Here is a 13,808-nt window from a genome sequence, read left to right as displayed (position 1 = left end):
CACACACATGCTCTCTCTCAAAATAAATAAACTTTTTACAACACGGCCAATAAGTGGGGTGCCTGGGTGGCTCAGTCGGTTAAGCGGCCGACTTCGGCTCAGGTCATTATCTCACGGTCCGTGAGTTCGAGCCCCGCGTTGGGCTCTGTGCTGACAGCTCAGAGCCTGGAGCCTGTTTCAGATTCTGTGTCTCCCTCTCTCTGACCCTCCCCCGTTCATGCTCTGTCTCTCTCTGTCTCAAAAATAAATAAACGTTAAAAAAAAAAAAACAGCCAATAAGCAAATGAGAAGACATCAGTAATTATTAGGGAAATGCACATCAAAACCACAGATACGTCACAACCACTAAGATGGCTATTATCAAAAACACAGAAAACAACAAATGTTGCAAAGAATATGGATAAACTGGAACCCATGTGCACAGCTGGTAGGAATAAAAAATGGTGCAATCACTATGGAAAACACTATGGGGGCTCCTCAAAGAATTAAAAATATAATTACCATACGAACCACCAATTCCACTTCTGGGTATATATCCAAAAGGATTAAAATCAAAGATTAAAAAAAAAAAATAGGGATTCAAACAATTATTTGTACACTCTCTTTCACAGCAACATTATTCATGATTTCAGAAAGGCAGAAACAACTGAAGTGTCGATTTACAGATGATGGGTAAACAAAATTTGATACATACATACAATGGATTATTCTTTTGTCTTAAAAAGGAAGGAAATTGATTCTACCACATGCTACAACATGGATGAACCTCGAAGACATTACACAAAGTACAATAAGGCAATGACAAAACAACAAATATGCACAATTCCACTTACACTAAGTCCCTAGTGTAGCCTAACTCATAGAAATACAAAGTAGAATGGTGATTGCCAGGGGCTACAGACAGGGAAAAATGCAAAGTTAATGTTTAATGGGTACAAAGAGTATCAGTTTGGGAAGATAAAAAAAGTTCTGGAAATGAAGAATCCACAACAATGTGAAGGCACTCAATGCCACTTATACACTCAAAAATGGCTAAATTGGTAAACCTTATGTTTTTTTTGCCAGGATTAAAAAAAAAAAAAGTTATCCCTCATTACAATGACTGGAAGATTAGTATGAAGGCGGGGGAAAAAAAAAACCCTTACTTCCAAATCTCGTATCATGGCTAAAAAGTAGAAAGATTTAAGTCTCCTAAATTTAGAATATATTTTCTCTAAACTTATAATAGCCCAACCTACCCATACTTAGCTAAGACTTTGGCTCCGACTTTGCCTAATTCCAATTAAGCCGACAACTAGTGGTTGTGAAATATTACCTCCTATTGTGGTTTTTAAGTATGCCCAGAAATTGTTTTGAAAAAAGATGAAGCCTAACTACCCTCCCTTGATTGAGGGCTAGACTTAATAACTTGCTTTTAACGAAAAGAATGTGGCAGAAGTGACTTCTGGAATGGGTCCTAAAAGGTACTGTGCTTTCTACCTATCTCTCTTCTCAGATGACTTGCTCTACAAACTGCAGCTGCCACATTTAAAGAAACTTAAGGAGGAAGGGCACTTGGCTGGCTCAGCTGGTGGAACACTGGACTTCTGATCTTGGGGTTGTGAGTTCGAGCCCCAAGTTGAGTGTAGAGATTTTTTATTTTTTTTAATTTTTTTTTTTTTAACGTTTATTCATTTTTGAAACAGAGCATGAATGGGGGAAGGTCATAGAGAGCGCGAGACATAGAATCTGAAACAGGCTGCAGGCTCTGAGCTGTCAGCACAGCGCCCGACACGGGGCTCGAACTCACGGACCGCGAGATCATGACCTGAGCCGAAGTTGGATGTCCAACCGACTGAGCCACCCAGGCGCCCCTAAAGATTACTTTAAAAAAAAAAAAGAAACCGTAGAAGACACTCAAAAGAGCTCCATGGAGATCCATGTACGGTAAGGAACTGAGTCCTCCAGGTAAGAGCCAGCATCAACCTGCCAGGCCAATGAGTACACCATCTTGGAAGAAGATCATCCAGCCCCAGTCAAGCCTTCAAATAACTGCAGCCCTGGTTACCATATTGATGTAGATTTTAGATTCGGACCTAGAGGGAGTCAGAATCACTCAGCTCAACTGTTGCCAAATTTCTCACCCACAGAAATCATGTGAGATAGTAACAATTTTTATTTTTTAAAGCTCCTTCATTAAAATATTTACATTCACTGAAAAACCAACTAATTTCTTTTACGAATATGTATACGTATAGATAACTTTCTGACAATTTTCAGTTTAAGAATTTCTTAAAGGGTATTTGCAAGTTCTGAGTTTCAAAGGAAACACAACATATTCAACTACAATTTTAAAACTTTCTTGCTAAAAAGTAAGTCTGAAAAAAACTTTTTTTTAATTTTTTTTTTAACTTTTATTTATTTTTGAGACAGAGAGAGACAGAGCGTGAACAGGGGAGGGGCAGAGAGAGAGGGAGACACAGAATCTGAAACAGGCTCCAGGCTCTGAGCGGTCAGCAGAGCCCGACGTGGGGCTCGAACTCACAGACCCTGAGCCGAAGTCGGATGCTTAACCGACCAAGCCACCCAGGCGCCCCTGAAAAAAACTTTTAAATACGGTTTCAAAAAATATAATCTGTAAACTGAATTAAAGGGCAGAAAATAAAACACCAAAACACTACACTCACCAAAGCTGTGAACACAAAGATGACTCAAGAACAAGAATGGGATACCTTGTATAAAAAGATGCAGAAACTAGTAATTACTTGAAAAGACATAGAGCAAAAGCCTCTAACTATTCTGCTGGGTGTAGCAGCTAACAAAAAGGAGAAAAGCAAGCAGGTAAAACTGAAAATCAAACCACAAAAAGTTTATCAGTAATTCTAACATTCAATTTCTAATGAGAGTCCTGCTCAAAGCAATGGACCCGCTCCTGAGAAAAAATATTTAAGCGCCCCCAAAATAATCAATTTTAGACAGTTCTCAAACCACAGTCTCCCACACCCACTTATGTAGCTGCCTCCCCCCCACCCAAAAAAATTTTTAGGAAATCCTGATATATAAAACATTTATAAAAGGGGAGAAGGGGACAGTGAACAAATCTCTTTCCAACCTGCTCTTCCTAAATATGTCAAATCCATCACCTTAAAGGCTAGTGAGATAACAAAACAAAGAGCCCTACTTTAGGTAGACTTTTCTGGCCACGGAGAGACTATGGGAAAAAAGAGAATGGAACTAAAAGGCAAAGAGATGAGATAGTACGGTTACCTTCTTATTCAAAGGCCAAGCTAGGATAATAAATGAAACTGCAGGGGCACCTGAGTGGCTCAGTGGGTTAAGCACCCAACCCTTGATGTCAGCTCAGCTCCTGGGTTGTAGGATAGAGAGACACCCTCTACGTATGGAACTGGCTTGGGATTCTCTCCAGCTCTCTCTTGGCCCTCCCCTGCTGGCACTCTCTCTCTCTCTCTCTCTCTCTCTCTCAAAATAAACAAATAAACTTGAAAGAAGAAATAACTTCAGACTATGACAAATACTGATTTGACATGTAACACTCAGAATCTTAAAATATTGGAATTAGAATATAACTTTATAGATTATGCTTCTCCATTAACAAAAAGCCTTCATATATTATTGTCATCAGTTTTATGAAAACACTAACACCAAAGAGATTAGGTAAATATACAAGGTCACATAGGCTCTTTTCTAAATTTTCCAATCCCTAAACCAAAAATCTCTTTTAACTCCCAGCCATTTCTCTTTTTCTACATCACTACCCTTACCTGGATCTAAATGGTTACCTTAACGTTTTTGTAAAAAATTAAACAGAAAAGGTGGTTAGGTCAAAGACAATTAGATGATCCTGCTTGGGTTTATGTTACTGGTTTTGTTTTGTTTTTCTTTTAAAGAGAGCGTGAGGGAGAGCGGCAGAAGGGGACAGAGAGAGAATCCCAAACCCACTCCAACACTCAGCACTGAGCCCAACACAGGGCTCAATCCCATGACCCACCCTGGGATCATAACCTGAGGAGAAATCAAGAGTGGGACCCTCAACCAACTAAGCCACCCAGGGGCCCCTGGCCTGGAGTTTAGGTTCTATCCTCAATTGCTAATTTCACTTTCAGACTAGAGGTTCCCATCTTTATTCCTCTGTAACTCTCTAAATTTCATTTTTTTCTTTCTTCTGCTCACTCTTGTTGTTTCCCTATTATTTTCCATTCCTTTTATTTCCCTACTATTCTTCCCTTCATCAATTCTCAAGCGTCAGGAACTTTAAGCACAAAAATTCATGGACTAATCTCAGTTCAAAACCAGAGAAAAAGTACAACAAAGCTAAAATGAATTTAGCTTCATACTTGTACAAAGAGGCTATGGGTGTGTAAGACATGAACAAAACCTGAAACCACATTTTAATTTTTGGCTAACCAAAATTTTACCAGTTACTAACAGCAATACGAACAATATTTTCTCTTCTACCTTTTAGCCTAATTCCAAATTCCACTAGTAGTCAATACTAACCAAAGAGAAGCAGTATAAGAGAAGAAACAAAAATATCATGGATAATGCTCAAATGAGCATTTATAGTGTAGCATGGTGACTGAAAGTGTGGAGCCCTCCAGTCAGACCTGAGAGATTTGGCCCAGACTCCTAGGTAACTTTGGTCCTAACCAAGTAACTTTCTCCAAGTTTCAGTCTTTCTAAATCTTAATTTTCTTATCTATACCACTATAACAGCACTTTCTTCACAGAATTATTCTAAGGTTAAGGTATTCTAGGTAAATATGTTTATTATACAGAATATGTGACACTGTCATCATCTATAAGCATTACTAGATTACTTCTTATGTCTATAGTCTAGGCACAGATTAAAAAAAAAAAAAAAAAAAAAACAATAGAGTAGGGGAGAAAAAGAGGCTCAAAAGAGGTACTAAGAGGGTAGGGGGAGCAGCCCAGCAACTGTTCCAATTAGTATTGCTATCTACTCAATGCCAAGAATATAATAAAATATTTATCAAGACGTTCAAGTAAGTAAATATGTCCTTGAACAACTGCTGTAAGCAAAGTTCACCAACGTCAGACTATTCAAAGATTAAAGTTAATTGTTAAAAACCCTGACTCTGGAGTTAGTTTTATCCTGACACCAAGGCTTTCAGGTAACATCCATAGTAATAATTTAAAGGAAGATAATCACAATTAATGTTGTTCTTTTCCACGAAAAAAAAATAATTACCAGTTCAACTTCTTTTTTTAAAGGTTTATTTTATTTTGAAAGAGAGAAAGCCCGCGTGCAAGCAGGAGAGGGGCAGAGAGACAGAAGAGAATCCCAAGCTGGCTCTGTGCTGTCAGCACAGAACCACACTGGGGCTCAATCCCACAAACCCGAAGATCATGACCTGAGCCAAAATCAAGAGGGAGGTGCTAACCGACTGAGCATCCCAAGTGCCCTTCCAGTTCAACATTTTTTTTTTAACGTTTATGTAATTTTGAGAGGGAGACAAAAGAGAGAGGTACAGAATCCGAAGCAGGCTCCAGGCTCTGAGCTGTCAGCACAGAGCCCGATGGGGGGCCTGAACCCCCGAACTATGAGATCTCGACCTGTGCCGAAGTCAGCCACTTACCCAACTGAGCCATCCAGGCACCCCGCAGTTCAACTTTTTAATCTCATTTAAGATATATATTCTTAGACAAATTACTTGAAAAGTCATTAAATTGAGAAATGAATAAAATAGCAGGCAATCTGAAGTGAAAAGGTGTGGAGAATGGTCTTGCCACTTTTTTTACATAAATCAAGGTGGAAGTTCAATTAAAAGTACTACATAGCACTGACAGAGAAAACACAACTAACTCAGTCTATTTTAACAAAATTAATGAACTCTAATCTCAATTTTAGATCAGAAAATAAATGCTATATTTGGATACTTCCATTCTTTTGGACTCTACTACCTCTTCTGCTCTAAGTGAGATAAAAGGATTCAAGAGCAAAGCAAAAAAGTTTTGAAATAAGTGAAGTACTGACAAGTTGTAAGGCCATCTTGGCAAAATGTTCAAAATTACAATCTTTTATCTCAGAAAAGTAATTAAATGAAATAAACTCTAGTTTTATTATATTCACTAGTAGTAACTATCTAAAAAATGTATTTTAATAAATTTTTAAAAACACTCCTATGCCTAGAATAGACTGAAAAATTATACGGTAACTAAAAGTACTATTATTCAATTCTGAAAAATATAACAATTATTAAATCAGAATTCTCATTTGTCAGAAGATCTCTAGTACAGCAATATTTCTAATTTTTTAAAAAAGCTTTGTTTATAAACATAAGCCAGCATAAACTTCCGAAAAGGAAATCAGTTATTTAAAAGAATTATGAACGATTATGAAATATCAGATTTAAAAACCAAGCCCTATGTTATAATTTAAACTACCTAACTAAACTGTAACACAAAATTGCCTTTAGAAAGCAGTCTAAACTCACACTAAGAAAGTAAACTGGGGGTGCCTGGGTGGCTCAGTCGGTTAAGCATCCGACTTCAGCTCAGGTCATGATCTCATGGTTCACTGGTTTGAGCCCCAAGTCGGGCTCTGTGGTGACAGCTCAGAGCCTGGAACCTGCTTCAGATTCTGTCTCCCTCTCTATCTCTCTCAAAAATAAATAAAGATTAAAAAAATTTTTTAAAAATAAACTGGCTGGAAAGACTCATGAAACATTTTTCTCGCCTTTTTAACAATCTATGAATCCATAAAAATTAAGATGAATACTGATCATAAGGATTTTTTCTTTTTTTTTTTTTTTTTTTACTTTTGGAGCACAAAAATGTAAAATGTGGACTGTTTGATCCGAAATATTCTTAAATCTTAACTCTTTCTTCATTTCAATTTACTTAACAGTACTTTACAGACTGTCCAGGAAACTAAGCCAAGCAGTATTATTCCAAGAAACAGAAAGTCTTCCAACATAGGATAAACTTGACTCATTAATTTACAAATGAACTCTTGATTTGCTCACCATTTAATACTTACAAATTCCAACAGGACTGCACAGGAAGGTGTTGGGTTTTTCTCTGTAATCTTTATGTTTTCCAGTTTGTTTTTTTATTTTGTATCCTCTGAAATAATATCCAAGTTCTTTGAAGATACTTAACCTATGACTATTTGACATAGAGTTACTTCAAGTCAGCTACCCATACTTCTGTCTTAAAGTTTTCATACGGCTATCTCCAGAATTAGCCAAGTTCCTTGGATTTAAGATTTTAAAGTCTTCTTTATTATTCCATGTACTTGTCACTGTTGTACTTATCCACTCCAGATGAAATATCCAATTTATGAGCCAAAAAGCAAAAACAAAAAGAAAATTTCACATCTGAAGAACATTCCTAAACATCAGCACAAAGAGAGACACATAGCTATCTCAATACTACCATGCTGCTGGAAAACTGCAACATCTTAAATTTCCACGTAAATAAAAGATAAAAGGAAAAAAACTCTGTATTCTTTCAACGTCTTCATTTAGAAAAGCTGTCCCATTGTGACATGAAAATAACTGAGGTCAAAAATTCCTAAAACTTTTAATAAAGGTAAAAATAAAATGCCATGAAACTTCAGCAGTACTTAAACTGTAATTTGAAACCGCCGAAACTACTTAGTACACAAATCAAACATATCTTATAGTTTTGGCTGAAGAACACCAACTACAGGAGAAGGGTGGGGGTGGGGGGAAGGGGCAAAAAAAAAATACCACCAGCTGAAATAATTTAACCAGTTATATAATCCGTTTGAACCAAAATACTGAAGAAATGACTGGGTCTCTTTAAGTAGCTTGCAGAACTGTTCACTACTATAAATTCACTTCAGAGATGATTCTTGCCACTTTTAATAAACTTCTGGGGCAAAATTATCCAAAGATATTGTAATCCCAAAATGGCCACTTCAAATATCCGGGGCCTTTTAACACAAAACCTAGAAGATGATCTTCACAAACGGGTAATTCAATCACCTGTAAAAGTTACAAAAACAAAAAAAAAAAAATTACACACTGAAATTTTAATTTTGAGCAAAAAATTAACCCCCATCTTGAAGAAGCCTACTTCTAGAGAGAAATTCACCTCTATCCAATTCTACTGGGATCTAAAAAAAGGCTCTGCCCAAGCAAGCGCCCAAAAACACTTTAATGTATTAAAAAGACTTTAGAATAAGAGAGGAAAAGGTGGGAGATGATGTTACAGAACACAAGGAGTGATTTCAACTGGGAAGGGGGTGCAGATATAATACAGGGGGATTATATAAACAAACCTTCCCCACACTTTGGGAGTAAAAATTAAAACTATGAAACTGCCACACAATCTTATAAAAGATCTTCCATATTTTCAATTCACGCTACCGAAGAAAAACGAACAGGCAGGTGTGGTGCCATGGGGCATTAGTAAATGCAACTTAAGAGAATAAGGAATGTAAAAGGAAAGACGCTCCCTCCAAATTAGAATGTCTAAAAGAAAAGACACATTTCCCCATTAAGGGTAGAAAGTAGGTGGGTGAGAAACGGGAAATGAACATTCCTTAAACTCGCCTGAGGGTGAGACTTCCCTGGCTTCTGAGGGCAACTGTGGGAGAAACGTGTCGGTCCCCATTTCCTTGAATTAAGAAAACAGGTTTCTCCCAACACTGAGGGGGTGGTAGGTACTCAACCCTTCTCGTAAATCACGTTAAGAGTGGTTCTCTCCAAAAACAGAATAGGTCCCTTCAGGCCCCACAGGACTCGGGGGGACATGGTAGCACTGGACTCAGTACACAGCTAGTGCCACAGACCGGGGAGAGGCGGAAAGCGGGCGCGCTACTGAAGAAAACAACCGAAGGCCACAACTCGGCCTCGACTCCCTCAGCTCTCTAAGAGGAGCAGTAGTGCCAAAGGAGGCGGGCGTGTGCGAGAGGCCGGAGGAAGGAAGACCGAGCACGGAGGGTGTCGGACCCGTTCTGAGCCTCCGCCAAACATCCCCCCAGCCACCAAGCCTCAACCACCCACCCCCTCGCCACAACCGCCACCCCCGCCTCATGGGGGCCCAGTAAATATATAGAGGCCTCTCGGCGCCGTCTTTCCGTCCCCCTCCTTGCTCTCCTCCACCCCCCACACCGCGTCCGAAGGCAGCCTCACACCTCGCGCCGCCAACGCCGCTCCCGACCCCTCAAACCCCAACGCCGACACGGGCACCCCCTTCCTCCCCCAGACTCCAGCGCGGAGCACGGAAGACGGTGTTACCTTCTGCCACACCAGAGGTGCCCCTGGCCTGGGGGTGCCGCTGCGCTCGATCCCGGGAGAAGGTTTTCGGTACTTTGAATAATCCCCTTTTGCCGCTTTTCCCTCCCCCACAACCAGTCTCAGTCCCAAAATGGCGCCGACCCGATCCGCAATGTTCTGGGTCAAGTCTCGCGAGATCGTGGAAGGTGGCGAGGCGGGGAAGGAACTAGACGGGTTGAAGAGAAGGGAGGGAAAAGGCGGGGCGAGGAGAAGGAGGAGGGAGAAAGGGTGTGGAAGAAGCGCTGCGAACGAACCTACTGGGCGGGGCAGCAGGAGGAGCGCCTCCACCAGAGAACCTTCTGGCCCAAGCAACCGCTCACGCCCCGGCCGAAGAAGCTCCGCCCTCTACGTGGGGTGGCTGGGGGGAGGGGAATGGGGCGTGGCTACGTCTGGGGGCGGGGCGTCGAGGAAGCCCCGGAGGTAGGGGCGCGTGGGGGGCGGTGGCTCCGCGCAGTGACGTCAAGAGCAGCTGGAGTCGGGGATTACCCCCTGCTGCTGACGTGAGGACGGTGAACAATCGGGAACGTTCGGTGGAAGGGGGAATTCCCCGCCGCTCCCTGAGGAGCCCCTCCTCCCGCCCCTCCCCCACCCGGGGCCGCCCCGGAGGCTGTGATGGTGGGGCCACCGAGCGGGTGAGGGGAGAAGGCTGAACCGGGAAGCGGCCGCGCGAGCTGTAGTGGCGCGCGCAACGGCGTCTTCCCGGGCTGGACGCTCGGAGGAGCTGCGGCGCGCGCCCCTCGCCTGGTACCGCGCTCGGGCCCGGGCGGAAGGGAGATCACATGCTTGCCTGTACACAGCCCTGCGCGGGCGGAACGCTGGTGGTGCAGGCACAGGGCTAATTGGGCGCCCTGAAGCAATGGATCCATCATCGAATGCAAATATGAGTGTGTCAGACATAAACAATTTGTACCGGAGTCCAGTGGCTGAAGAAAGGGGACTAACTCGGTGGGTACTAAGCTCAGATTCTTAAAGGGTAAAAATGGCTACTAGATGTAATCGTGCTATAATCATTTTTCCTTCTGCTAAGTCTGCATGAGGTGAGAATTATTTCAACGCTGTCTCTGGCCGGCACACCCCACACAATTTTTTTTTTAATGAATTTAATGGTATTCACAGTTATCTAGTTGCGATACTTTCCCCCTTTGTAACAGGAGGCTTACTTTGAAACCTGTTAAGTTAGCTTTCTAACAGGAATGAAAGTAATCACATGTGTTTAAGGGACAATGTTAAGGGAGGTGTCTCAACCAGAGAAATTCCAGTAATTAAGTCGTTGGCTCTCTGCACTCCCCCAAGCCACAAAGCCTTCATACACAGTAACTTTATAGTCCTTTTATATGCATTATGGGATTTGTAGTTTAATGGACGGCTTCTAAAAGCTCCCTGAAAGAATGTTTGAATGTAAATTCAACAAAAATTTCACCTCCCAACCTTCTAGTTTAGTTTGCATCGGGGAAATAGACACTTTGGGCAATTAATACCTTACCGAGAGCAAAGAAAAGACAATTAACACATGCTGTGTATCTTATCTGTGCCAGGCACTTTGTCTTTATACCAGCTTATGAAATGGGTGTTATTTGCCACGTTTTGCAGTTGAGGAAAACTGGTTCAGGTTAAGTAACGTTTAAGCTTGCAGTACATGGAAGCTGAGCGCCACCAGCTTGGCTGTACCTCTAAAATTTGCTAAAGTCTTAATCCATATTCTTTACACTACACCGCTTCAGTATAAGTAAAAACAACAGAAAAAATTGATAATAGAACATCCACAAATTGCCTGTCCTATGGCAAAAGACATAAAGTTGAAAAATAAAATGGAGAAACAATGGAAAAATAAAATGACAAACTGCTTAATATTTAATTGTACATACATAGTCACTACCTTAATATCTGATATTATATTTACATATCAAGAGCTTTTACAAATCATGAAAGATAACTATACTAACTCTTAGAAAGTCAAAGGACAAAAACAAGTTGGTAATGTGTGTGTCAGAAATTATAAGAAAATATGTTCTGGGAAGCCTGGGGGGTTCAGTCGGTTAAGCGTCTGACTTTGGCTCAGGTCATGATGTCACGGTTCATGGGATTGAGCGCCGTGTCTGGGTCTGTACTGACAGCTCAGAGCCTGGAGCCTACTTAGGATTCTATGTCTCCCCCTCTCTTTGCATCTCCCCCACCTGCACTCTGTGTCTCTCCCTCTGTCTCTCTCTCTCACACATAAATAAATTATAAGAAAAAAATTTTTTAAAGGAAAGATATTCTACCTCACTAGAAATCATTAAAATGAAAATAAAGCTAACAATGAGATACTACTTTTCACCTATTAGATTGGCAATGACATTAAAAGAATAAAACCTAGATGAGGATATAAGGAATAGATAACCATAATTGCATTAAACATATCAAGAATCAAAATCTATACAGCATTTCTGGAAGATAGTTTGGCTTTCATTTAAAAAAAAAATCTTTAAGATACACTTTGCGCTGGGGTGCCTGGGTGGCTCAGTCAGTTAAGCTTCTGACTTTGGCTCTGGTCATGATCTCAAGGTTCATGGGTTCCAGCCTCACATCCAGGCTTGGGATTCTATGTCTGCCTCTCTCTCTGCCACCCCCCCCCCCCCAGCTCTCTTTCTCTCAAAAATGAACAAACATTAAAAAAAAAATTTTTTAAAGATACACTTTGCCCAGCTATTCTACATCTTAGAATCAATTTTAATAAAATAATGGGAAAGGTTTCCAACAATTTATAAAGATACTCTGTGATAAATTGCTTATAACTACAAAAAAAATTGGAAACAACCTAAATTCCTATAAATAAAGAGACTGAGTAAATAAATTTTGGACAACCATGTATAGAATACAAAGCCATTAAAAAGGATGGTGTAGGGCCACCTGAATGGCTCAGTCAGTAGAGCATGCAACTCTTGATCTTTGGATGAGTTCAAACCCCACATTGGGTATAGAGATTACTTAAACAAACAAACATGATGATGTGCTTTTTTGTGGAAGGAAAAGGGGGTGGGGGATAGGGGCCGCTTGGGTGGCTCAGTAACTTAGGCATCTGACTCTTGATATCAGCTCAGGTAATGATCTCATGGTCATGAAATCAAGCCCCGAGTTGGACTGGGGCTCAGAGTTGAGGGTGGACCCTGCTTGGGATTCTCTCTCTCTCACTCTGCCCTTCCCCCCACCAAAATAAAAAAACAAACATTTTTTAATGGTCATATGAAATAAATTTCACAGCCTACCATCCAAAAAACGTTTTTATTCACAGCATACCAATAACAAAAATAAAAGGTAGTAATACAGAAAGAAAGAAAGAAAGAGAAAAGGTAGATTATAAAACTAATGTCCCATTTTTGGTAAAATAAAGTATGTACCATTTGAGAAAATCTGACTGAATATTACAAAAATGTTGACTGTGCTTAGTTCTAGGTGGCAGAATAATAGAGGATCTTTATTTTTATTATTTAGACTTGATAAGAGGTTATGTTACTTTTCTAATCAGTTTTTAAAAAGCAAATTGAACAATTAAATACAAGAACCTGTCTCCAACCAGCATGTTTTCCATTATTTTATTTTATTCATTTACTGAAAACTAAAAGGATTTATCACATAATTAGTTTATTAATAAATATAGTAGTTCAGGAGAACATTTCTTTAGCTCTGTGCAAGAGAGTTTAATTAAATGAGTTTGATAATTCTCTCAATGATGTTATAGATATCAGCCACAAAGAGATTAAATAACTTGTTCCAAATTAATGTTAGCCCAAATATACAGTGATATATAAACATTTCCAACTTATTTGTAACAGAGAAAACTAAGAAACCTAACATCTGCCAACAGAATACTGGTGCAAAAAACTAAGGTAAAAGGGTTTCTGGGTAGCTCAGTTGGTTAAGTATCCAATTTGTGATTTCAGCTCAGGTCATGATATCCTGGTCACTCGTGAGATCAAGCCCCACATCAGGCATGGAGCCTGGTTAAGATTCTCTCTCTCATTGGGGTACCTGGGTGGCTTAGTTGGTTAAGCATCTGACTTCAGATCAGGTCATGATCTTACAGTTCATGGGTTCGAGCCTCACGTTGGGCTCTGTGCTGACGGCTCAGAGCCTGGAGCCTGCTTGGGATTCTGTGTCTCCCTCTCCCTGCCCCTCCCCCACTCATTCTCTGTCTCTCAAAAATGAATAAATATTAAAAAAAAAAAAAAGATTCTCTTGCTGTCTCTTAAAACAAAAAGTAAAGCACTTTGATGTAACAGAATACAGCTCTTAAAAAAAAATAAGGTAGACCTATAATACACTGTCAGAGATGTTCAATATGTTTTGTTAAGAGATAAAAGTGTAGCTTCATCATCATCATGATGCCTAAAAAATAATTCTTTAATGTTCATTAAATCAGGATTCTTTATTTTATTCATTGTTGTGCTATTTGAATATACTATTTTAGAGTAATGTTTAAAACTTAATTACTTGGGGCACCAGGGTGGCTTATTTAGTTGAGTGTCTGACTCTTGATTTTGGCTCGGGTCAAGATCCCAG

General features: G+C 40.2%; 2 protein-coding genes across 7 annotated transcripts in view; one reads left to right on the top strand and one right to left on the bottom strand.

Annotated features, from left to right (window-relative positions):
* Nucleotides 1-9,583, bottom strand: part of GPBP1 (GC-rich promoter binding protein 1) — a 74,657-nt gene extending 65,074 nt beyond the window's left edge. Inside the window, exons 1-2 of one of the 4 annotated variants that reach the window (XM_042939468.1) lie at nt 9,524-9,583; nt 7,001-7,973 (exon numbers count right to left, since the gene is read on the bottom strand). The gene's annotated coding sequence lies outside the window, so the exon portion shown is untranslated. Of the gene's footprint in view, nt 1-6,986; nt 7,974-9,230; nt 9,504-9,523 lie in introns of those variants that run through there. The other 3 variants (XM_042939477.1, XM_042939461.1, XM_042939486.1) reach the window with 3 other exon arrangements.
* A 262-nt stretch (nt 9,584-9,845) lies between these two features.
* MIER3 (MIER family member 3) overlaps nt 9,846-13,808 on the top strand; it is a 195,526-nt gene continuing 191,563 nt past the window's right edge. For all 3 annotated transcript variants that reach the window (XM_042939349.1, XM_042939328.1, XM_042939320.1), the window contains exon 1: nt 9,846-10,214. The gene's annotated coding sequence lies outside the window, so the exon portion shown is untranslated. The remainder of the gene's footprint in view (nt 10,215-13,808) is intronic.

The sequence above is a fragment of the Panthera leo genome, chromosome A1 (assembly GCF_018350215.1).
Source record: "Panthera leo isolate Ple1 chromosome A1, P.leo_Ple1_pat1.1, whole genome shotgun sequence".
NCBI lineage: Eukaryota > Metazoa > Chordata > Mammalia > Carnivora > Felidae > Panthera > Panthera leo.
This window is presented reverse-complemented; position numbering and strand designations above follow the sequence as displayed.